Source organism: Dermacentor variabilis, chromosome 3, assembly GCF_050947875.1.
Source record: "Dermacentor variabilis isolate Ectoservices chromosome 3, ASM5094787v1, whole genome shotgun sequence".
NCBI classification, from domain to species: domain Eukaryota; kingdom Metazoa; phylum Arthropoda; class Arachnida; order Ixodida; family Ixodidae; genus Dermacentor; species Dermacentor variabilis.
This window is the reverse complement of record NC_134570.1, coordinates 132,061,471-132,085,580: the sequence shown is the minus strand read 5'-3', so window position 1 is coordinate 132,085,580 and position 24,110 is coordinate 132,061,471. Positions and strand designations below refer to the sequence as shown.

Below are 24,110 nucleotides of genomic sequence, written 5' to 3'. Positions count from 1 at the left end.
TTTTTTGTTTACATACCTGTAATTATTTTTCTTTTCTTTTGCCGACGGCTTGTCCCTGAAGTAAAGGGCACTCATGCCCCCATGTTTTATTGCGCACCCGGAATCTTCAACTGAAGAGTTCAAAAGAAGTTCCAGTGTCGAGGTGAGAATTTTTCTAGTACATAAGGGGTGGGGGGAGCCGGCATTGTTCGCAGAAATCAAGCCAATGGTGATGCTGCTTAACTTCATGGCGACGTAACGCCTAACTGTACGCAGAGTTTTGTTTATTATAGAAAACCAAGCCTTAAAATAGAAAGCCGAGCGTAGCAATCGGGCATACACATAATTTTATTACTACCTGATACGCCTCGTATGGCATAGCGACAAGTGGCTCATAAATGTTTTCCCCTATGCTTCCCTCCTGGCAGCCTACGTTTCGAAACGCTGTGTCGCACTGCACCGCCTTCAGGATCGGCCTACATTCCCCAAGTGTTTACTTGTGACACCTAGCGCCGCACATGCGCTAAGCGCCACTGTTTTTAGCCGGAGTGCATCGAATCAGTCGCAATGCCATCGTCATCGTTGGCGTTGTCCTCTTGGCGATTTCGCCACAAACACGCTCACAATTCGCACGCTACTGCTTGCCTTACGCACTTTGATCCATCTGTTAAGGCTTGCACAACCCTCGAACAATGCCGCATGACCGGTACATATATACCTTAAAAAATGATTCACATTACATCAGTCCGCAAGGTGGATGTAGATGTAGAACGTAGATGTCAGTGGCACATACCTACTGTGGGGGATCGGCCAGGAGCTGGCCAGTTCAATATAAAAGTAACAAAAAAAAAAGAAATGCAAAATAATGTAGGAAAACACACTACGTCGAATCTGGAAGGATCTTCCCTGCAGTTCTTTTTTTTTCTAGTGCTGCAACAGTGAGAGAGCCCTTTATCAGAATATATAGTTTCACAGCGTGAGCACATTGGGCCAACGACATACATGGCTGTCAAGTCATATATTAAATATTGGGTGAATATCATTGAGCAGCACGTGCAATATTAAAGCCTGAACCAAGCTATATGACAGAATGAAGTGCTCATGTTAGAGAGACCCGCCGTGGTTGCTCAGTGGCTATGCTGTAGGGCTGCTGAGCACGAGGTCGCGGGATCGAATCCCGGCCACGGCGGCCGCATTTCGATGGAGGCGAAATGCGAAAACACCCGTGTACTTAGATTTAGGTGCACGTTAAAGAACCCCAGGTGGTCAAAATTTCCGGAGTCCTCCACTACGGCGTGCCTCATAATCAGAAAGTGGTTTTGGCACATAAAACCCCATAATTTTAAATATTAAAGAGAGAGCAAGCAGCGCTTCTTTCCCCTATTGAAAGATGATAAAAAATTACGCACTCTGTTTGAACCACCGTCCACCTCTTCGACCTCCACTTTTGTATATCCAGTCACGTTCTCGCTATTCATTTTCGCGGTCATCCTTCAAATCAAATAATTTCTGTTGTAACGGAGATTGCGGCGGTGCTCTCGATGCGAGCCTGAACGAAAGCTACACAAGCATCCGAAAGAGATAATTTTATTGAACAAGCATAAGCAGCTTGAGCAACTCTGAAACAAAAACACGATATACTAGTACATAATACAAACTATTAAAAGAAAATCCACATTAATCGATTCAACAGTAAGGAATAATAGTACAAGCAACTCGAAACATATCGGACGAGCGAAAAAAGAATAATGTGACAGGAAAGGTTTCAGGAATTATCTAAATGTAGAAGAGGATAAAATTTTAATGCATCCGATAAGTTTTTCTTTCAGCACGCGATTCCTTTCAAGTAATATTATTGTCACTTGAATTCTATCGGCGTTCGCGTGACATTCTGGTTGCTGTCCTGAGTGATTGTGTCGCGTGAAAAGGTTCCCGTGTGCCTGCGATGATGAAGAAGAATAATAACCGGACCCTGTTCGCTCGCAAGCGTCCAGTTGTCTGGAGTGCCGTGATGGGTAACGTGATCAGCGCGGCGACGGAGGATGCGAGTGACGCTGGCATGATCCAGCTCGTTGTTCCCCACGGAAACTTGGCGCCAGCGACGGACACGGCCGCTGAGTGGATCCAACAGTCTTCCCAGGACGAGGCTCTCGAGACTCCGTTGTACCGGCTTTGTAAGTGCGACATGCATTATTATTATTATTATTATTATTATTATTATTATTATTATTATTATTATTATTATTATTATTATTATTATTATTATTATTATTATTGAAACATACAAGGACACAAAGAAAACAGGGAGAGAGCAAGCTGACAACTGCCACCGAGAGGGGCACAACGCCTGCCTACTCTTTCGGAAGGAGGGGATGAAAAGAGGAGAAGAAGATAGGAAAGAAAATAGAAAATAAGCAAATGACAGGGACACGGAAAAAAGAGACAGGAATACGGAAAAAGACATGTCTATAAACGGGAGGCCAAATCAGTTTTCTGTGTGAAAGCTAGCAAGGCTCTATGGGCCTAGTCGCGTTGAGCAGCACTCCCTCTCGGAAAGAGGCAATCGTCAAGGGTCGTAAACTTGAGTCCAGTCAGTCCATATACCTTAATTCGCAGTGCACGTTGTGTGACGAATACGGGACGCTCCAATATAAGATGTTCAAGTGTCTCACAGGAGCCACAGGGCGTACGCGACGGGTTGTGTGCACGTCCTTTATGATACAAGCGTTCGCACAGCAACACAGAGCCAACCCTTAATTTCCCCAGCAGTGCTCTAGCACAACGAGGCGAGCAACGAGCACGAACATGGGGAGGGAATGAGCCGCTTGCAACACGGTGGTCTGGGAGCTGCTGGAGATACCGGCGGATTAACACATGGGCGTTGTCAGTCATACTAGGAATTTCTGCGCAGTCACTCCCGTTGCGAGCACAAGGTGAAGTGAGACGATCGCTTCCTCCTCATTTCCAGCAATACCCACGTGCGAAGGTATCCATGGGCAATGAGGTACATCCCAGAAGAAGTAATTGTGCCTCATGTACGGCGAAGAGTTTTAATGCGATTAGCATTCTCAGGATAATTCACGTACTTTGCGGCATCCATCCATCTATCCATCCATCCATCCATCCCCATCCATCCATCCATCCATCGGCGCCGACTACGGCGGCGATGGGGGGAGTGGGTGCACTCCGGGATCCGAGCCCTCTCCTGAGTTTTCCAGGGAGGTGGTCTGAGTCCCCCACTGCGATGCCGAAGCCTATGCTGGTGATACGAAGCCTGCCGGCAATGCCGAACCCTCCTCCCCCCCCCTTCCCCCACCGAACGTGTCATTGCCAGAGTTTTGTCACCCAGATCACTTTAGATTTCGTTTGATTTGCCCTGAACTTTTCAATTAAGATTTTATTGTAGCTAATAGCTTACGGCATCATTGTTGGTGCGGATGTGCACGGACTGTAATTCATACTTTGCTTTATTTCTGCAAATCCTGATAATAGGAGAACAAGCGCATTAGAAGTACCAGCGGCGGCTGCCTCATCGGTATTTTCTCACTTCAACATTCTTTTAAATTTCCAATGTAAACACCATGCACATATACAATATATTTAAGTATATACGCAAGACAAAGTTTATTATATTTTTCAAGAGAAGGAGGTAGCCAAATAACAATTATTTCTGAAGATATGGATAGCTTATGCCTAGAGAATGAATATGTGGCTGTATGTTCTCGCTTCAAAATGCTTTGCGTGTTTTTTTACCTTGAACAAAAAAAAAAAAACATCTGTAGACTTTATTGATCCCTCCGGCAGTCTTTTGTCAACGGCGTGTGAAATGCATGTGAATGATATGTGTCTCTATCGCCTCTCTTTCCATAAAGCAAAGTTAACGGCTCATTAAGAAACACTTCTAATAATTTACAACATTTATTAGTGGCGGAAACATCGTCATTTGCATGCACAGGTCATAAATATATACAGGGTGCCCCAATTAACTATCATCCACCAAGATTATAAAAAAAAAATATGCAATGCGTTACTCGAGAAAACCTAGTGCATATTGTTTCCAGTACAGTGGAATAGCTGCCAGTAATTTTTTCGTTACTGAGATTTAATTATGTATTTGTAATTAACTATGTAACTCGAGACGTACTATTGGAATTATCAAAGTGTCAATGAGACATTTGTAGGCACAGCCAAGGGACATCTAACTGCGGTATATTCAGCGACGTACAAATGGCCTACTAATTTTTTTCGACCAACAAAGAAACTCTGCGAAATATGGCGAACACCCCGTGACTGCGCTCCCACGCGCATCATGAAGCAGCGCCCTCGAGCAGGCTACTTTTGAGTTAGGGAGAATGAAATAAAGGAAATAAAGAAAAAAAATCACCGCCCAAGCATTCCGTACGAATGGTTAACCAGCGCCGATCCCTGTGTTTATCACTGGATTAATCCCGACAGTTCATTAAACGACGGCTTGGTAGGCTGCCGGATCCTCGGTACGTAGTTGCTGCTTGCGCTCGGCTGCACGAGCTTGTTCCTTGCCCGGGCTGCAGTATTGGGACGGCGTGGAGGAGCTCGTTATCGGTTCTGGTCGGGGTGTTGCTGATCGAAAGCTGCTTGCTCCTCAGGAGTACGTTTGCCGCGTGGCCTACCCGTTTCGGAACTGGAGAGAAATTGCTGTGCACCCGCTCGGCTGTGACGGAGAGCAACGACGTCACTGCTGGCACAGCTAATCGCGCGTCCTTTTTTCGCTTTTTTTTCGTGCATTCGCATGGGGTTGCGAAGGAGGACTTTTCGGCGTACAGGCGATAGATGGATGGACGGACGAATCGGCTAGCCATATACGGCTTCTCTGTAAAACATCGCGATCAAGCTAGTGTCTTATCTGCCGCGCCTCGGCCGAAGTAAACGTCGCGTGTGGTATTTGTTGGAAACCAGCTGTGACAGCTGTTGTCTTAGCGTAGATAAGTGCACTGATAGTTCTTTTTTGTCAGGAGACCTATCCACAACAAGCGAATTGACAACGTCAGCGCGAATGTTCGAAGGTGCCTTTTGTTTCGTCCCAGTCGCCATGTCTTTCTCGAATGAGCAGAAGGTAAAAACGATCCTTGCCTTGGGAGCTACAAATGACAACAAGAGGAAGGCCGCAAATATAAAGAAGTCATGGAAGTGTGGCGGTGGACCAAACACGTCGACTATGATCAGGAATGATGAAAGCCTGAGACAAACCGGCAGCTTCAAGAAATAGCTGCGTACACTCTAAAACAATATTACACCCTTTGGGTCGTACCTTGCCACACAACAATAAACGCCATCTGTCTTGTCCGCATTTCCTTTAATTCTTTAACGCTGCGAGCCCGGTACTTCCCAGTAACGAACGGCATGCACGTTACGAGCGTGACATAGCATTCCCAACAGGATAGCGGGCGCAGCGTTTTCAAGAAAGGAAACGCAAGCAAGGCAGATGACGATTACTGTGTGGCAGACAAGGTACACCCCAAAGGGTGTACCTTTTCTAAGAGTATAGGATTCCATCTTTGAGTCCTAGCCTACGTTCTAGCATATATGGCCTCAAACCCTCATGCTAGCGTGCGGGACACGGCCGCCCAGTTACCAATTTCCAAGTCATCGGTTTGGAGGATTCTACACGATAGCCTTTCACTCGTACCACCTTAACCAGCACCAATGCTTGGAAGATAGGGGCCTGTAGAATCGTCTAGATTTCTTGAATGGGGTCCTCATAAAAGCCGATGAGTCGCCGGACTTTTTGAGTAACATCATGCGCACAGATGAAGCCAATTTTCACAGAAAGGCCCAGGTAAATTTGCATAATGCACACTATTGGAGTGACTACAATACACACTGGATAAAGCACAATCGGCACAAGTAACAGTGGTTGTTCAATGTGGAGTACGGAATTTACGCCGGTGCTAAAATGACTCCCATCTTCTTCGATCACGCACTGACTGGGGACAGCGTTACGTGGACGAAATTCTTGAAGGAGTGGTGGGTGAGTTTCACAGCGAAGTTCTCCTGTCACGTCTTCCACTTCTGTGGTATCAGCAAGATGGAGAAGCAGCACACAGCAGCAGCCGACCACGAAACTGGCTGGATGCGCCTTTTCATGCGCAATAGATTGGAAGGCACGGGCCTGTAAATTGGCCGGCTAGGTCACCTGAACTCACTCCTCTAGATTTCTTTCTTTCGGGTTATGAAAGATCGTGCTTACACCATCGATACGGACGTCAGGTTAGGCGAAGACAAGGATAACGGAGGTCTGCCGTAGAATTCGAGCGTCGGTTATCAAGAAAGCTACTAGAGATGTGATAAAGCGGACTAAGTACTGCGTAGCTGCAGGAGGAGACCTATTCAAATACCTCCTCTATAGGCAGCAGCTGGTGTTCAACGGAGCTTACGAATTTATAGATATTAAGGGCACACTGAAATCTGCTGTATCTTTTTTTTTTTTTTTTGCAGTGGTCCGGATTGCCAATTAGGCTCATTTAGAAGTGGTTATTTGCTGTATAGAACGCATCGATTTTGCCTTTTATCAACATGTGGTTCGCGTCCCAGTCTCTTTATTTAGCTTTTATTTTATACCATGAACCTGTTTCGGCAGCGCGTATACACTATCATGAAAACTAAAACCGTCACTTTAATTTGGCTTTGGTCCGAGGCAGGTATCTGGCGCGAAATATAACTGCTTAGAACGACAGAAAGCTGAGCTAGTTTGTAAGGATTCATTATGCAAAATAGAAGTGAGGCGTGCAGACAGGACACAAGAGTAGAGATGTGGCGTTCTCTGGTGGACAACACGGCGTTCGTGTTGTCCACTTCTCTACTCTTGTGTCCTGTCTGCACGCCTCACTTCTATTTTGAAATATAACTGCGCGCGCACTCTGCCGATGTGGAGCGAGCAAAGCCGGGATTTTGAAACGTGCTATGCCTATTACATCGCTTTTCGCATTTCGTGCGTGGTCAGAGCGGCGCTTCGGCCGCGTTATCAACCGGCTTTTGTTGTCAATTCGGTCAGTCGGCCTTGAGAGACGGATAATAAGAATAGCGTAGAGAAGAAGAAATAGCTAGCTGCAAAGCCGCGAAAGCTGTTGTTGATGCTCTTCCGTACCATTGTCAAGGTGACGCGCTGTCTCTTTGGTTCGCGACATGCCATCCAGTTGCTTTCACTCAGCTTATTTGAGGGCGCTGCTTTATGATGCGGGTGGGAGTACAGTCACGTGGTATTTTTTATATTTCGTGAGGTTTGTTTGCCAGTAGGAAAGAAAACTGGAGCAATTAATACGTGGTTGAAAACACAGCAGTTAGATTTCATTCGGGGCTGCCTGGGGGTGCCTACACATGCATCATTGAAACTTTGATAATTAGTACAGTATTTCCGAATTAGATAATTGCAATTGTCGAATTAAATTTCAGGAATGAAATAATTACTGGCGGCTACTCCACTGTTCTGGAAACAATGTGCATTAGGTTTTCTTCGAGTAACACAACTACTCTTTCTTTAGGGTTTGGTGCATGATAGTAAGGGTTCCTTGTATAATTCGCTCAGTAAGCGAAATGAGGCCAAGCCAGATTCACTCGAAAGCAGAATCAACAGCAGTCACGCGCAGGAGCGCTTATACCCGGACTTGCAGAAAAAGAAAGAAAGATAGAGAGATACAGGCTGCAGTTTCGCTGGAGAAGCGAAGCAGTATTAGTGATGACGAAGTACACGACAATTACATGAAGGAAGATTACACCACCAGATTCTTGGTAGTGGGAGAGGATTCAATTTGTGAAATTTAACTGTCTCCTACTATGAGGTCTAGTAAATTCTCATATAAGGCCGTCACTTCAGCGAACAATTTCTCGAGGTCACACGAAGTTTCTTCAATATATATATATATATATATATATATATATATATATATATATATATATATATATACACAAATGGGATGCGGAAGACTGGTCGGGACCCAGCGCACATGTATGTATGTATGTATGTATGTATGTATGTATGTATGTATGTATGTATGTATGTATGTATGTATGTATGTATGTATGTATGTATGTATGTATGTAGGCATGTATGTATGTACGTATGTATGTATGTATGTATGTCCATCTGTTTTTTTTTCCGACCCACACCAAGTTGGATCCCTGCATGGGTCTAATCGGGCTCCTGTGCTGAGGAAACCAGGTTCAAAAACTACTGTCGGACCAACTTGTGTCACTGGGTAAATGCCGCGGTTCAAGGAACCCTTTTCATGCCAACGTGGGTCACCCAGTACGTGCCTCTCTTCAATGAACCTCTGTGACGCCAACTTGGGTCATTGAGCTTGCGTCGCAGGGTATGTGCCACTCTGAAATCAGAAAAAAAAAATGGATTTGTTAGCCACCGGCGTTCAGGACCAACCGTTAGGGCAGGGTACGAACTCCCAGCACAAGCGGCGTTCCCCGAGCAAAAGCGCTGGAGAGATTGACCCACCCGAAAGCGCTGAAGAGGATTGCCCACTATAGCGTCCCCTCTTCTTCGCTACAATGACCCCCGGGGAAGAAAAGGGAGGCGTCTGGCGACCTAACAGCTCCTCACTATGAGTGGATCATAGTATGGCTTGAGGCCCGTGACGTTGACAATGTCTCGTCCATGACGTCGTATGTCTGAAGACGTTTCAACGGGTAAGATCACGTAGTTGACGGGGGATGCGCGTTCGGCGACACGGTAGGGCCCTTCATATTTGGGTAGTAGTTTTGAAGAGAGACCAGATGCAGCGGAAGGAATCGAGAGCCGCACAAGCGCTCCAGGAAAGAAGGTGGGCGTAGAGGTGGTGTCACCGCGAGTGCTCTTCTGGTGCTCTTGGTCGTTGGAGGTAAACGCGTGAGTGAGGTCGCGGCACTCTTCAGCATGTCTTGCCGTGGCAGATATGGGCGCACATTCTGGTGTATCCGGCCAGTATGGTAGAATTGTGTCGATGGTGTGCGACGGGTGCCGACTGTACACTAAGAGAAAGGGTAAAAAGCCGGTGGTGCTCTGAGTAGCGGTGTTGTAAGCGTAGGTTACGAAGGGCAAAATGACGTCCCAATTTGTGTGGTTGGAGGCGACGTACATGGCAAGCATGTCGCTGAGCGTACGGTTGAAGCGTTCCGTGAGGCCATTGGTTTGAGGATAGCACGCCGTAGTTGTACGATGAATAACGTGGCACTCTTTGAGAATAACTTCAACAACTTCGGACAGGAAGACACGTCCGCGCTCACTGAGCAGTTACCGAGATGACCGCGGGCGCAGGATGAATCGACGAAGCAGGAAGGGAGCCAACATCGCGTGCTGTAGCTTGCAGCAAATGGACCCCTTCAAGCTCTTCATCTGTTTACTATTGGCCAATACTTATTTTTCTTCCTCCCCGTGGTGCAGTGCGTCTGATCGGAGGCCTACTTGTCGACACTAAAGTGGGTCTCTCTTGGAGATATATATGTGCAGTGGTACAATAAACTGGGCTGCTTCCCGAGATGGCACTGTGAAAAATGGGCCGATTCCGGAGACGGTGTAATCCACGGTCGCGTGGTTCCAGTTCTTCCTCGTCTTTATGATTTGCCGGGCAGATATATAGTGGCCATGCTGCAAAAACTCGTTGCAGAAGGTGAATAGTTTCATAGTGTCTAACATATGTTAATGTCTTATTAAGCTTAGCTTCCCAGAGACTCTAAAAATGATTGTTGGATCTGCATATATATAGATTGGCGTCCTAAACCGTTTCCCGATTCTCGGCAGACCCTTCGACGGAGACGTTCGGGGAGCAGGCCGTCTGGAGCAGCTTCAGGGACCACGAGTCCGACTCGGCTCTGCCGCCTTCGTCGCCGTACACTCCCGAGGAGAAGGCGGCGCCGTGCCGTCCGGGCCCTCGGCTCATCTCGGCCGCGCCTTCGGTGCTGGCCGCCACGCGCTCCCTGCCGTCGCCCACGCGGCTGTCGCCGGCTTCGGACGAGGAACAGCGGACGCCGACCCCGCTCGCGCGAGGCAGCCTACCTCTGGTGACGGAGCTCCGTTCGCATCAGGTAAACATGCGAGAAACTTCCGCAAGATTGACTGGGCCATTCGTAGCATGGCGCCAGTTCATTGTGAACACCTGATCTGCGTTCGAACGGCCGTTACGGCGAACGTGTAAATTCCCGAAGTTATATACTCACGGCTACTTACTATCTAACTGCAGGTTGTTAACAAATTACTAAAGAATCTGTCAATATTTCTAGGCTTCTCCGTAGTGATTGATTAGTGAATATTTCAGCTTTTTAATGAATGACCTTGTGGTAAAACTGTATGTACAAGGTTTGTATAGCAGTAATTTAGAGTTGTTTGTGAGGCGCTGCCGTTTGTGCAGCGCCTCACAATTAATGACGACTAATTAAGTAATTACGCGGAATAAAAATATAATCTGAGTATCTCCAAGCGACGGCAAACGACATTACCTTTGTTCTGGTCAGCTACCTTTGTTCTGGCATTTGCATATTTTGAACCTCTTGCTGAAGTTAACTGGTACACCCTGTACGTCCCCAAATACAATCAAAATAGTATATACATTAAATGCCAACAAATATCTCCCGTGAGGATACGGCGAGCACCAAACTTCCAGCAAGGAAAGCTGTACGCTTTGAAACACCACATATAAAAAATGTGGTTTATCGAGCCGCAGGCTGCCTCAGTCGGGCCCAGCGCTGCGTCTCTGAGCGCTCCCGTCTCGGAGGCGACCTTGACGGCGACGCGGCGTTTCCCGCCGTTGGCGCGCGGCCTGCTGGTGGCGGGCGCCGTTCTGTGGCTGGTCTCGGCGCTGCTGGCCCTGGTCACGTGGCGCCTGTCGCGCGAGCCGCTTGGCGCCGACCTCGCCCAGAACGTGTCCGCTCTATTGCGACAGCTCGAGATGCTCGCCACGGGCTCCGCGGGAGGTGCTGTGGCCGCCTCGAACGACTCGGTTGCGTGGAACCTGACCCGCGGGAATGCGGCGGCGAACCGAATGGCCGACGCGGTGGCTGCTGGCGGCCACGAACAGCCGGACGTGTGATTTGTACGCGCAAAAGTGTAGATTGCCTTTTGTTATAGTTCCGTCGCGCGTAACGAAGGTGCAAAATATACGACGCTATTCACGTCGAAGCGACGACGTTCTGTACTTACATCGCTACCTAGGACGTAGGGCCGAAATTGCAAAGCATCGCGTGCTTAAGTGCTCTTTTCGTATTGGCTAGCAGCTGCTCTTGCATTTTGCAATCAGTCGTACCTTAAAAATGTTCTTTTGTGGCCGCAGGCACCATGACGTTCTTGTATTTCTTTGCGGGTAAAGTGCAGTACGGCGTCAACGCGAAGTTGCATCCGTAATCAACACATTAGAGAGTTTTAGAATAGGGGCCCCAAACGTTTTGGGGCCCCAAGGAAATAGCGTCGAATCCACTGCGCATGCGCAAGACGCAAACTGCGTTTGGGTTTTGCGTTGGGAACGCTATTTCATCGATTTAGCGGGAGGCCAAATAGCGGCCCCAAAAGCTTTGCGTCGGCAAACATGGCGGCACCCATCGAAGCGACGGCTCTCGATTCGCGGTAACACGTCAAGTTCGCAAGCTAGGAGAAGTGACTGCGGTTATCGCTTTCTCTCAACTAGCGTGTGTTATAAAGATTGACCCATTAGGCGCCGCTGATTTTGAATTCGATTGTGGATTTTATGGCTCGTAGGCCTAACACGGCTAAGCTTGGCTGGTGAAGGCTGGTAAAGTTGGTTTGCTCAAAACTAAGCGTAACTAATTGTTTGCTGCTTACAGAATAACCTCTAAATTGTAATTAAACGTGAATACACGCAAGTCGAAATTATTATTCCTATCATAAAATGGTATATCTTATTTAATTATTTCTAATAGCTTTTCTTTGACGCCGTAGTGGCGCTGTCAGCGCAAGACGCTATCCGCAAACGTAAAACCCTATTCTAAAACTCTTCACTCCTACGTGCCCCAACGCTAACACCCGCAAAGCTCACTGGGGCCCCAAACTATTGGGGCCCATATTCTAAAACTCTCTATTAAGAAAGAAAGGAAGCGTTCCCGTGGCTGCGGTCTAATATGTGTCTCTTAAAACAAGGGCGCTATACTTACGCTCCTTTATATGCGCTTCATTGCGTAAGCAGAGTCGTTGCCAAATCACCGGTAGCATTTCACCTGACGGACAGATGCAGTGATTCCTACACATATCTATAGGGTGGGAATGGTGAAAGCAGCACAATAAGGGACGCATGCAGAGGGAGATACCAAGCGAGATGACAAGCGCTGAACTAAATTTTATCGGAGCAACACAACATAAATGTACAGAAAGAGTAGTGGGTATGTGTACTGTGCAAACTCCGCGGAAGAGAGAGTACAGATTTTATTTCTTTGTTTAGAGGAGTTCGCTCAGTAGTTCCTTCACCGGTATGGTATTGCCTTTCACAGCGTAAGCTGTTATGGGCTCATTTCAATAGCCGTTTCGATCATCATCATCATTAGCATCGTATCGTCTCACTTGCCTTGCGATGTGAGATGCACGCCTGGTAGCATCGTTGGCATTGCAGTTGCATATTATTACGCCAGGTGGAACGCCATGTAGCACTCGCATATCTATAGGTAGCGATACAAGGTAGATAGAGAAGTCTTGAGGAAGAAAAAGAAGATTATGGGGATATACAAATATTGATGTAAGGAAAAACAAGTATGGCATACCTGAATGATTCAAGCAGGCTAGGTGACTACGGTCCCGTTTCAAAGGGAATGCCAATAAATCGTCCTCGTCATCATAGCATGCTATCATGCCATTTGTCACGCGATGCGACATGAGCGCCATGTAGCGTCGTTTCAATGCTTTTCAATGCAGTTCTGTTATATTCCACCAGGTGTCCCGACATGTAGCAGCTGCACATAGCAGTTGCATGCCGCATGTAGCTGAACCTGATTAACTCAAGCACGCTACGTGACAATTTGTCACCACCCCGTTTCGAAGGGGATGCCAATAAACCATCATAATGACCATCATCAGCAGCAGTAGCAGTATACCAGTGTACCGTGCCATTGGTAAAAGGATGTCATGTGCGTCACGCAGCCTGGATACATGTCCTTACTCTTCGGCACATTTTATGGATCCTCGCAAGCTACGAACCACTACTTAAGAAGCGAATCATACAGCTACGTGCTGCGGCTGCAACGAAGCAACATCGGGCTCAGCAAACCGCTGTGCAGAGAGCAGGACAACCCGCAGCTCCCCTTTGACGCCGGGCGGACTGCTCAGGTCGTGCTCGTAAAGACGACGCGAAGGGACTTCGCCGCGAAGACCCTGTAGTGCATGATGCAGAAAATGGAGCTCCTATGGAGCCGCTCCTGCAGCTTACGCTGTGACGGTGATGCATGTGTCGCGCAAGCCGGTGGGCCAAACAATAAAACGTTCCTTTCCTTAGACCGCGTCCTAACCTTACGTGAGGCCTCCTTAGAACGAAGGACCGATGGAGGAAGCGAAGCCCATCACCCTCGAGAACATCCGCCCCATTTCTATTACATCTTGTCTCGGCAAGACCTTTGAGCACATAATCCTTGCCCGACTGACAACGTACATGGAAGAAAATCACCTTTTCCCCCACAGTATGGTGGGCTTTCGTGCGCATCTATCTGCGCAGGATGCCCTACTTCAAATTACGCACGATGTGCTTGATGATACCATGCCCCATCTTACTAAAGACATCCTGGCGGTGGACCTCATTAAGGCATTTGACAGAATTCGACACGCTGCCATCTTACGGAAACTGCAGGAACTACAGGTAGGCCCTAAGACCTACAACTACGTTCGCGCCTTCCTCTCTGGCCGCACTGCCTCCTTGCACATTGATCAGCTCAGCACACCCTCTTATACACTCGGTGAATTTGGAACCCCGCAAGGCGCGGTCCTCTCCCCCCTTTTATTTAACATTGCTCTCATCCCCTTAGCCCACAAGCTCAATCTCATCCCACACCTAAAACATACTCTGTACGCTGATGATATTACCGCATGGACCACTCATGGCTCAAACGGGGAAATTGAGGAAACTCTACAATTAGCAGTCGACACCATCTCCGCTCACGTATCATCTATCGGACTCGGGTGTTTCCCCTCTAAGTCCGCGCTCCTCCTAATGAGACCAAAATCTGCCGCTAACTCACCCATCCAAATCACTTTACAAGAATCCCCTATCCCCATCACTCCCACCCTGCGCATCCTTGGCCTCTACCTGCAGGATTCCGGACGCAATGACCATACCCTTAAAACACTCAAGGCAACCACGCAATCAGTGTTCCAGCTTCTACGCCGCGTATCTTCCTTGCACAAGGGTTTAGACGAAGCAGACAACATGAAAGTTGTACATGCTTTTACGCTTAGCCGCATTCTGTACGCCACTCCATATCTCAAGCTGAACTGCACGGAAACCGTGCGCGCGAACGCCATGATCCGCCTTGCAACTAAGGCAGCCCTCAACCTACCTCGCAGTACTAGCACAGCCAAACTCCTTGCACTAGGCATGCATAACACGCTTCCTGAACTAGTTGAGGCGCACCTTCAGACGCAGTACTTAAGACTTGCCGCGAGCGCCACTCGTCGCCATATCCTCGCTTCCCTTCGCATCAACATACCCGCTAGTCAGTCAACCCTTATGGTTATTCCTCGACACATTCATACACCCCTTATAGTGAAACCCCTTCCTCGAAACGTCCATCCCCAGTATCACATCTCTCGCCGCGTAGCTTGGGCAAATGCCCTCCACAACTATTACGGACAAGTCGAGAAAGCCATCTGGGTAGACGCCACATGTACAACGCATGAAGCTGTAGCAGTTGCTTACAACTCAACCTTACCCCGACCCATAGCTCTCCACCTTCCCTCGGGCTCTACACCTGAGGAAGCAGAGGTAACCGCCATCGCCTTAGCCCTTGCCCTTTCGGATGCTGAATACATCTTTAGCGATTCAAAGACTGCTTTGTCCAACTTTGCCAGAGGCAGAATTCACAACCCTGCCTGGAACTTGTTGAACATCACCACCCAGAATTTATCACGCAGGGTAGAGCTCAGGTGGGTGCCGGCTCACTCTGGGAACCCCGGAAACGAGGCTCCCAATAAATTGGCCCGAGGTTTAATTTGCCGGGCTCAGGACAGCCTCGATCCGGGTTTCTCGAGGGAGCGGGTGCACAGCTTTGCGGAGCTCACGCAAATACCCCGTTCGGACCGTCGGACTTACCCTCCTCCCCACCCCTCCCTGACGCACTCCCAACAGATCCTCTGGAGACGCCTCCAGACCCGCTCTCTCCCATCCCCTCAGCTGCTATCCCACTACTGTGGCATCTGCCCTACATGCTCCCTATGCGGAGACCCTTACGCCACGCTCTCCCACATCCTTTTTGGCTGCCCTGCCGATTCTCCCCCGCAGGGACAGCCCGCCATCTCAAGCTGGGAGGACTGGGAGGTCCTGCTCTCGTCTACGGACCCGACATCGTAGCTTACTGCGGTGGCTCGGGCTGCCGACGTCATGAACAAAAGGAGCATGAACGTCTCGACTTAGTGCGGGACCGTGCTGTGGTCCAGGGACCCAGAGGAATCCAAACTCACTTGCTATGAATAAAGTTTTTCTGTCTGTCTGTCTGTCTGTCTGTCTGCCTGTCTGTCTGTCCGTCCGTCCGTCCGTCCGTCCGTCCGTCCGTCCGTCCGTCCGTCCGTCCGTCCGTCTGTCTGTCTGTCTGTCTGTCTGTCTGTCTGTCTGTCTGTCTGTCTGTCTGTCTGTCCGTCCGTCCGTCCGTCCGTCCGTCCGTCCGTCCGTCCGTCCGTCCGTCCGTCCGTCTGTCTGTCTGTCTGTCTGTCTGTGTCTGTCTGTCTGTCTGTCTGTCTGTCTGTCTGTCTGTCTGTCTGTCTGTCTGTGGAGGAAGCGAGCGTACTCTGAAAGCACCCTTCGCCCGTCTTCGCGCAAGGAACGGTTGCCGTACGCCTGGGTTCAGGAGCGCATCTCTTATAAGCTTTGCACGAACGCATTTATTCACTAAAATGTAAGTAGGATGGTACATAATCGTTAAATCTCTAAAAATCTCTAAATCACAAATCGTTAAATCTTAAATCGTCAGCGCGAGAAACCAAACAGCAGTTGAGTGCAAAACTTTATATATTCTAGCAACACTAGCACGCCGGCATTGCGAGACGCCACTTTCACCGAACGTGCGATTCTCCGCAGGCGGGCGACAGCGCGCAAGCGCAAGCAAGCATCACTTGCGCCAGCAGTGAGGCGAAGCGTTTTCCAGGGCCAGGAATAGCGTAAGGACGCTTGAAGGTACCTGCGGAGCAACCTTACGCTGAGGTAGCACTAAGGAAGCCTTTACCGAGGGCCCCTCAGTAAGGAAGCTTTCATACTGACATAAGGTGGCCTCACAGCAATGAAGACTTCCTTACTGAGGTACGGAGAATTTCATCGTTAGGAAGTGAAGCTTGCGCCGGCGATACCGCTAAAAAAAAAAAATTGCAGGACGCTTAAGCTTTGCTTTTAAGAGTGGAACGCCCCCCCCCCCCCCCCTTTCGATAGCATTCAAAGATCCCTGTCTGCTTCTCACGCTTCCCGGAACAAAAAAAAAGAAAGAGGTTTACGTGCATAACTATTTTCTGATTATGAGGCGGGCTGTAGTGGGGGACTCCGGAAATATCTTTAACGTGCATCTAAATCTAAGTACACGGCTGCTTTCGATCCCACGATCTCGTGCTTATCAGCCCAATACCACAGCCACTAAGCAACTACGACGGGTGCGATTCCCGGTAACTGGAGCGTATGTAACCGTAATGTTTACCGGGAAACACTGGCCGCGAACGCTATGCACGAAGGCGAGCTTTGTGGTAGAAACGCGGAATCTTGCGCGGGCCCAGTGTTGCCAGGTCGGACAAGGCAGCGCAGCCCAAAGCTATAGAAATGGTAGCCCAAATGCAGCCAAACACAAGGAAGAGCAAAACAAATGTGTAGCCATACAGCCATTTTCATTTGTATACACATTTTCACATTCGACTGCGGTAATTCCCTTTTGCACAACCCGTCGTAACAAAAAGTCCGTGATGCCGTGACGGCCGACCCTTGACATCCACAACAGCGGCATCATGCTTTCACGCAAAACACTTTTTTGGTTGGCCCTGGGAACTGAAGTTCCAGCATATCGCTGAAGAGGGCGAGCCTATCGAAACGAATCTCCAATGTAAGCACGAATGTGTTGCGAGACGTTGATGGAAATGAAATGACCGTGACTTATAGTGACAGAATCCAGCACGCTGTTCGCGATTAAGTAGGGATAATAATATTAAATTGGCAAAGAAAATCTCTTTATTCCATGTTTCGGAAATGAAAAACGCACGCATGACTACGGCAACACGCTGAACCGCGTATCACGTGTAAAATCATCGTTTCGTTTTTGATCCAATTGGTTTCGTTTTGACTGGTTAAATACCAAAGCAGTTGGACAGGAAACAAAGAAAACACGTAGCTATTATCGCAGAAATACTTTAACACTTTGGAGAACATGAATTGCAGGAACGTCGACTTGATAGACAAAATGATAGCTTCGCACAGTTACGGCCGCACTTGTCGTCTGCCTCCCGCTAATGCCGGCGTATAATCGCTAATGCGCTCACCTATCGCCGTTTTCGGAATGCTTCCAGTGAACGAGTAAATTCTCATTGCAGATGGAAAAATTGTGATAAAAATGTTCCGCGGCGTTTTTCGCGTTACCAGTTTATGACTAGTCACTCTGACCGTTAAGCTTTACATTGCATTAAAAAAATAGGCACCCTGAAAGTTTGTCCACAGTCCACGCGATAGCATTCAAAGATCCCCGACTGCTTCTAACGCTTCCCGGTGATTTCAGCTTGCGTAACCGTAATGTTTACCTGCAATAGCTGGCAGCGAACTTCTGGTGAGCCCCCCGCACGGCTGGTGCCGTCACTGCCGCGAGTGCCATCTGGATGGTGCTGCAAAGAACCGGGCGGGGCGCGCCGCTCCGGGAGCGCGTAGGGTGCCTCGATGCGCGCGCCCCCGCTTAGGGTGAGGACATCTGCGTCGTCTGCTACGGCGGCCGCCATTCTCGTTCCCACTGCATGCTCGTTCTCGCGGAGAACGGACTCCTCCGCTTTCCGGCTCCCTATCTCACGCTCGGCAGCGACTGGGGCTAACCCCCTTTCTCCCGCGCTGTTATGCGGAGGGCGTTAAAAGGCTGAATGGGCATTTTTCTTCGTGAACGGAGGCGCGGTAAACAGGATTGCATGGGAAACCTCACTGATGTCCCAATGCAAGTGAGTGAATTTGATCGGTAAGAAAATTCAGCCGACGCGGTCAATGCAACAACGTCTTGGTTCTGCACGCTTTGAAGAAACAGCATCAGCAACGGTAATAAAATATAAAGTCCCCTTTTCGTCTGGTAACAGCCAGATGAATACAAAAGCTGTTACCCAAGCAAACATGAAATCATTTATTCAGTGCTTATGAAAACACACAAAGTTAGAGATTTGTGTTTAATGGGAACGTGAACACTGAACATTATTGCACTTTTTAAAAGTCGACATTTATGTTAAATAGACCGTAATTGATAAAATAGTTGTGATCACTATATATATAGATGCAGACTTCAGACTTTGAAGGAAAAGGCTCGCAGAACTGCAGATTCCAGCTTGCTTACGCAAGGCTGACCCCTGCACAAGTCTTGCTTCCGTGGCCACTAGGATGAGTGCTCGGAATTTGTCGGAGATGAATTCGGAGCCTCACTCTGGCATATGCAGCAGTCAGCATTTTGCTTATTCGTTCTTTGTGAGCCATGCATGTGTTCACTGAGGGTTTGTCTATGCCTTCGAGATAGGCTATCAGAGAACGAAGTGGCGACTTCATGGTGAAAAATTTGCCTGTGCACCATGAGTTGACAGCGGTGAAATGTTCCTCGTAGTTTTTTAAAGTTTTCATGACATCAGCGCTTGGATATACGAGGTTTTGCCCATCCCTGACGTATTCCTTGAGTGCAGTCAGGGAAGCATACTGATCGTCAGGCTTGCCAAGGAGAGCAGCCTTGCACTGCGGACAAGTTATAGATTTCAAAATTCCTTTCAAAATAAAACCGCCAAGGTAAAACAAGATGCGGCACTCGGTTGACGTGAGCTCTTCAATGAACAGAATTTCCGTGTCGTTGATTTCATCGACTTCGCTTTCTGCACATTCCTTCTTGCTATGTGCAAGCAGATCGACAAGGTATTCGCGGTCGTCAAGTTCGTAGCTTGTTGATCTCGGAGTGTGAAGAAAGTGGCTGACGCTGACGAGTCGGAGTGCACACTTCAAGTCATACGCAGTGGGCACTGGCTTCATGAGCCGCACCACAGAAAAAAGGTTTTCTAGGCAGTCTTGCAACAGCCTGCTCGTGAGGAGGAATTCATACCCTTCACTGCCAAGAAGCACTTCTTGAAGGCGAAGGACAGCCGTTGTCGCAATTAGGACCCCTGCTTGCGATGGCTTCCACTGAGATCCAGTGCCCATTTTCAGTTCTCTGATGGTGTCTGTTGCCGTGCGTAGTGTGTCCAAGGCGGCATGATATTTAGTAATGTTCCTGCGGCTTAGCGCCATGGTGGGATGACGCGATGACATGAGGGCATACCACCTAGAAACGAGGTCCATAAACCACGCTGTTGTTTCGGCCTCTGGCTCAATCACTCCTTCTTTTATTAGGAACCGAATAGCTGGTGGGGCTTCACGGAAGAGCTGGACAGCGACTCCTACTTTCATTTTGGTGAAGTGCCCACAACTAATGTGGGTTTCTGACAAATTTGGTGCTACCTTAAGTTCGTTGGCTGCGTCATAATCCAAGACGGCCTGTACATGCTCCAATTTCACCTTCGAGGCCGTCAGTCCGTTCCTGCTTACTGTAGTATCACTGAGTGTGAAAACTTTTGAGCTTAGAAGCTGTCCTTTCAGGTTCTTAAGGACATGTGCCGGGTCCGAGATGAAAAAAAGTTCCTTCCCTTTTAAGGTTGGGTGAGGTATTGAGCACGAAGTTGTCGAATGGCGGTGGCTCGAAAAGCCAAATTCTCTCCACATAGCGCGGTTTGCTGCACCCATGTCACATGTGATAACACGGACTCTTAGAGAAATCTGGCTGCATATCTGCACTATTTCCAGGACATATGCCTTGAGTACAGAGCCGTCCACGTGCCTACCAGTGAATTCATAGGCTATCACTTGCTTCCATCTCTGGTTTACCCCACCTAGCATAAACACCAAAGCATGATTGGCTGGCTCTTCAGGCTTTGAGGGCAACGTCGTTCCTCCCAGAAGCACGTCTTCGCCACGGTCGAGTTCAAATCCGGGTGCTATCTCCATTTCATCTAAAAAGAGAACGCAGTCTTTCTCCACGTCCTCCATTCCCTCTGCTTTCGACCTCATGACGTCGATCACTTCATGCAGGATACCTGGCAGAAACTTCAGGCCCTGAATTCTTCTTGCTAACGTTCTGCTGGATGGAAGAGGGTAGCCAATCTTTCTGAGTGTTTCATACCCGGTGGTTCCACAAGCAAATTTAATTTTTAGACCTTGCTTTACTGTTTACGCTGACCACGAATTACTATGATTGTTGTTCCGAGAAAGAGCACGAATTTGGTCTTCATTTAAAAACTTCGTATTTCGTGAGAAATTAGTTGCCTCTTTCTGCAGCTTGCGTACCTGCATCTGTAGTTTTTTGACAGTGTTCTTAGATTCGTTATGATGTTGTCTAAGCTTATTATTGGCTGCTGTGAGATCTGCAATCTTCTTCCTAAGCTCAGCTGCCTCAGAATCGAGGGGTTGGGTCGCAGTAACTATTGCAGTTTCTTGAAGCCGTGCATCCCTGGGGGTCGAAGTAAGTTGCCCATTAGCATTGTTGGTTTCCGTAGCCGCCAATCTCTCATTTATCTCCCCGTCTGACGAAGAATCAGCGGGAGAAAATTCCTGCGTAGTTGAGGGAAGAACGTTTCTCACTTCTCGTGAAGAATTGTGTGCGGCTGCGTCGTCACTGAATAATGCAGGCACGTGTGCATTTCGTTCCCTTGGTGGCCTTCGCTCTTTAGGAAGTTCTGGAAACAGATAAATAAGAAAAAATGCCCATTACATATATTTAAGATTGTGTTAACTAAAAGCAGAATAGAAGGCGCGCCAGAAAATTTAATATGTATGCGCATGAATCGTTTCCTCACATAACTTTTTCAAATGTAGATAATGAGCCGATAAGCAACGTGGTAACAAATACCAGGGTCAGGAGGCATCTCACCTTTGAATGGGAACACCGTTGGTACAGCATTAGGCTTGAGCTTCTTCCACCCATCCGCGCGGTTCTGTTCGAAGCTGCTGGCTTCGAAATGAGCCTGCAGATGAATTTGATATTGAAATTAGCGGCGCATTTCCGGCTCGATAATGAAAACAATGAAGGCAGCACGCAAGAGAACACAGTAGTCCAAATATCAGTCGAATTACTCGAATGAGAGCCTCAATCTGCACATAACATATCCTGTCTATCTCATTCACTGACTTAATCCGCCATCGCAGAACGAAGCGTCGGGTTAACAGGCCAAAGAACAAATTAGTCGAAATATCAGGCGAATTACTCGAATGAGCGCCTCAATCTGCACATAACAACGATCTCTGTTAATCTCATTTACTGACATAATGCGGCGTCGTAGGACGAAGCGTCCGGTTAATAGGCAGCGGAAGCTACCCAACGCCGCACACATGTCAAAAACAACTTCAGAAATCGTGAGTGAATTAATCAAAATTGGTTCCTGGACCATCCATTTGCACAGTAATTGCCACAGCTTATGTGCCCTTGCTTGTCCTCATGCTCTGTGCCTTGATGCAATGTTTGGGCCCAGACCGCAATTCGCTGGCAAGCGCCTAGTAAAGGCAATTACCTTTGAATGAAAAGAAGCGGCGAAAGCACGCGTGGTACGTATTCCCCAGCGGACACGTGTCGTGCAATTTCGGATGCGAACAAGCAAGCGGCAGACAATGGCCTGTACCGCGCTGTAGTGAAACTCATTTACTTTGTTTTAGTGTTTCACGCAGCTTTTTTAAGCCGAGCAAGAAGAATATTGAACGACACTTAGCTGCCCAAACGCAACAAAATACAAATAAATCGCAACAAAAACAGCACTGAACCAACATGTGGCACTTACGCTGCAGACACACGAGGAGTTCGTCGGTTGCCACTTGTCACGCTTGACTCGCACCAGCCACAGAAGCCGCCTTTTTGGGTCCCTTGGAAAATGGAACATCCTCCAACCATTTCTCGAATGGTTGGAGCACTGAGGAACACAACATCCAGGCATTCTACGCCGATGAAAGCCGCGCGAACGCAGCAGCGTTTCGAGGACGCCCGCACAGCAGCGCGGCGAAGTCGACGCGGGCAACGCAATGGCGGAGGGAGCGCGCGAAAACAGGTTTAGGCGGCGCCGGCTGGTTCAAAGGGTGACCTCACCCTAAGCGGGGGCGCGCGCATCGAGGCACCCTAGGAGCGCGCCGCTCCCGCCGACGTCACAAAACCACAAAAACTCACCGCGTCAAAGTGACGTGTGCGCGTCACTTCGACGCCGTGAGCTTGACCGCCGCCTCGCGCCCATTCAGGAAGCTGCCGACATATCGGTGGAACCTCGCCCCGAGATTGAGTCGGCTGATGTTGTCCAGTATGGCCATGTGCTTCACAGTGTCGAAGGCGCTCTCGAGGTCTAGCCCGAGCAGGGCGCGCACGTGCGTGCTCGGAGCGTTCACGACCTCTTGCTTGATCTGTAGCATGGCGTCCTACGTGGAAAGTACCTTCCGGAAACCGATGATTTGGGTGCCGAAGGCGTCTTGATCCTCGAGGAGCGTCGTCTCCCTGTTGAGGCAGGCAAGCTCCATCCTTTTCCCGACGCAGGACGTGAGGGAGAACGGCCTCATGATTCGTACCTCTAGCGGTTTGCCCGGCCTTGGTATGGATATAACGTCCGTGGTCTTCCACTCTTGCGGAATTCGGCCCTTCTTTCAGCACGCATTGATGATGTACTCGCAGAGCTTCTCGACGGCGTCGTCGTTCAGGTTCCTCAGGATATTGTTGGTGATCCTGTCAGGACCGGACGCCGATTTGGTCTTCAATAGCTGGAGGACCGTTTTAATTTCTTGCAAGGGAAAGTCCGCGTTCAGCTCCTCGTTGGGAGTGCCGCGGTACTCTGGGTGTATATGCCCTTCCACCCAGACTACCGCGGGGCTCCCAACCTTTTTAATTAATTACTGTACGGTACAAATCATCTCAGTCTACAAATTATGGCTGGTGAGTTCGCAAGGCGTATCCAGTTGGAACAAATTCTCAGGACTGCACCAGTTTCGCGATAATTTTTGAAGTGTCCGACGAAATGTATTGGCGTTGTCAGCGTTGTCAGAGAAATTATTGCTCATTCATCTGACAGTATATAGCACGAAGTGACAAAGCAAACGCCACACGGGCTTTTTGAAAAAAAAAACAATTCGCTCATGTGGAACAATTCCTCTTGTGGAAACAATTCAATACTTCTCTTATAAAATTTATTCATTCCGCATTCCGCCCATGAACTTTCTACTCATTCTGGTCTGGTCTGGTTGCGCCTCCTCTCAGCGATTTCTTTGGTGAACGAGAGTGAGTGAGTGAATAAACTTTTATTTGGTCCAGCAAAGCGCGATAAAACGCGCACCCGGCTAATCCCACGACGGGACTGGCAGATCTAGTCTGCCGGCCCGATCGCGGGCGCGCTGGACGGCCAGGATTTGATCCTCAAAGACGGGACTTCGCAGGAGCGCGTCCCACTTTTCCTTGGTGAACTTCGGGCCCAGCGACCCGCACTCCCAGAGCATATGAGGCAACGTAGCTACCTCACCACAGGCCACGCAAGAACAATGTGGATAAATCTCGGGATATATGCTATTAAGGGACGCCGGATTTGGGTACGAGTTCGTTTGCAGAAGTTTTAGTGTGACCGCCTGCGGCCTGTTTAACTTGGAGTGAGGCGGGGGGGAAACCCTTCTCTCTAAGTAGAAGAATTTAGTGATTTCGTTGTGTGTGAGAGGAGCGTCTCTGTGTCC

The 24,110-nt window shown here is 48.7% G+C and overlaps 1 long non-coding RNA gene across 1 annotated transcript; it reads right to left on the bottom strand.

Moving 5' to 3' along the window:
* Positions 1–20,626: 20,626 nt before the first annotated feature.
* LOC142576289 (uncharacterized) lies at positions 20,627–22,520 on the bottom strand. Its single transcript, XR_012826821.1, has 3 exons — positions 22,196–22,520; positions 21,295–21,388; positions 20,627–21,100 (listed from the first exon to the last, which is right to left on the bottom strand). It is a non-coding gene; the product is annotated as an uncharacterized LOC142576289 (long non-coding RNA).
* Between the last annotated feature and the right edge of the window lie 1,590 nt (positions 22,521–24,110).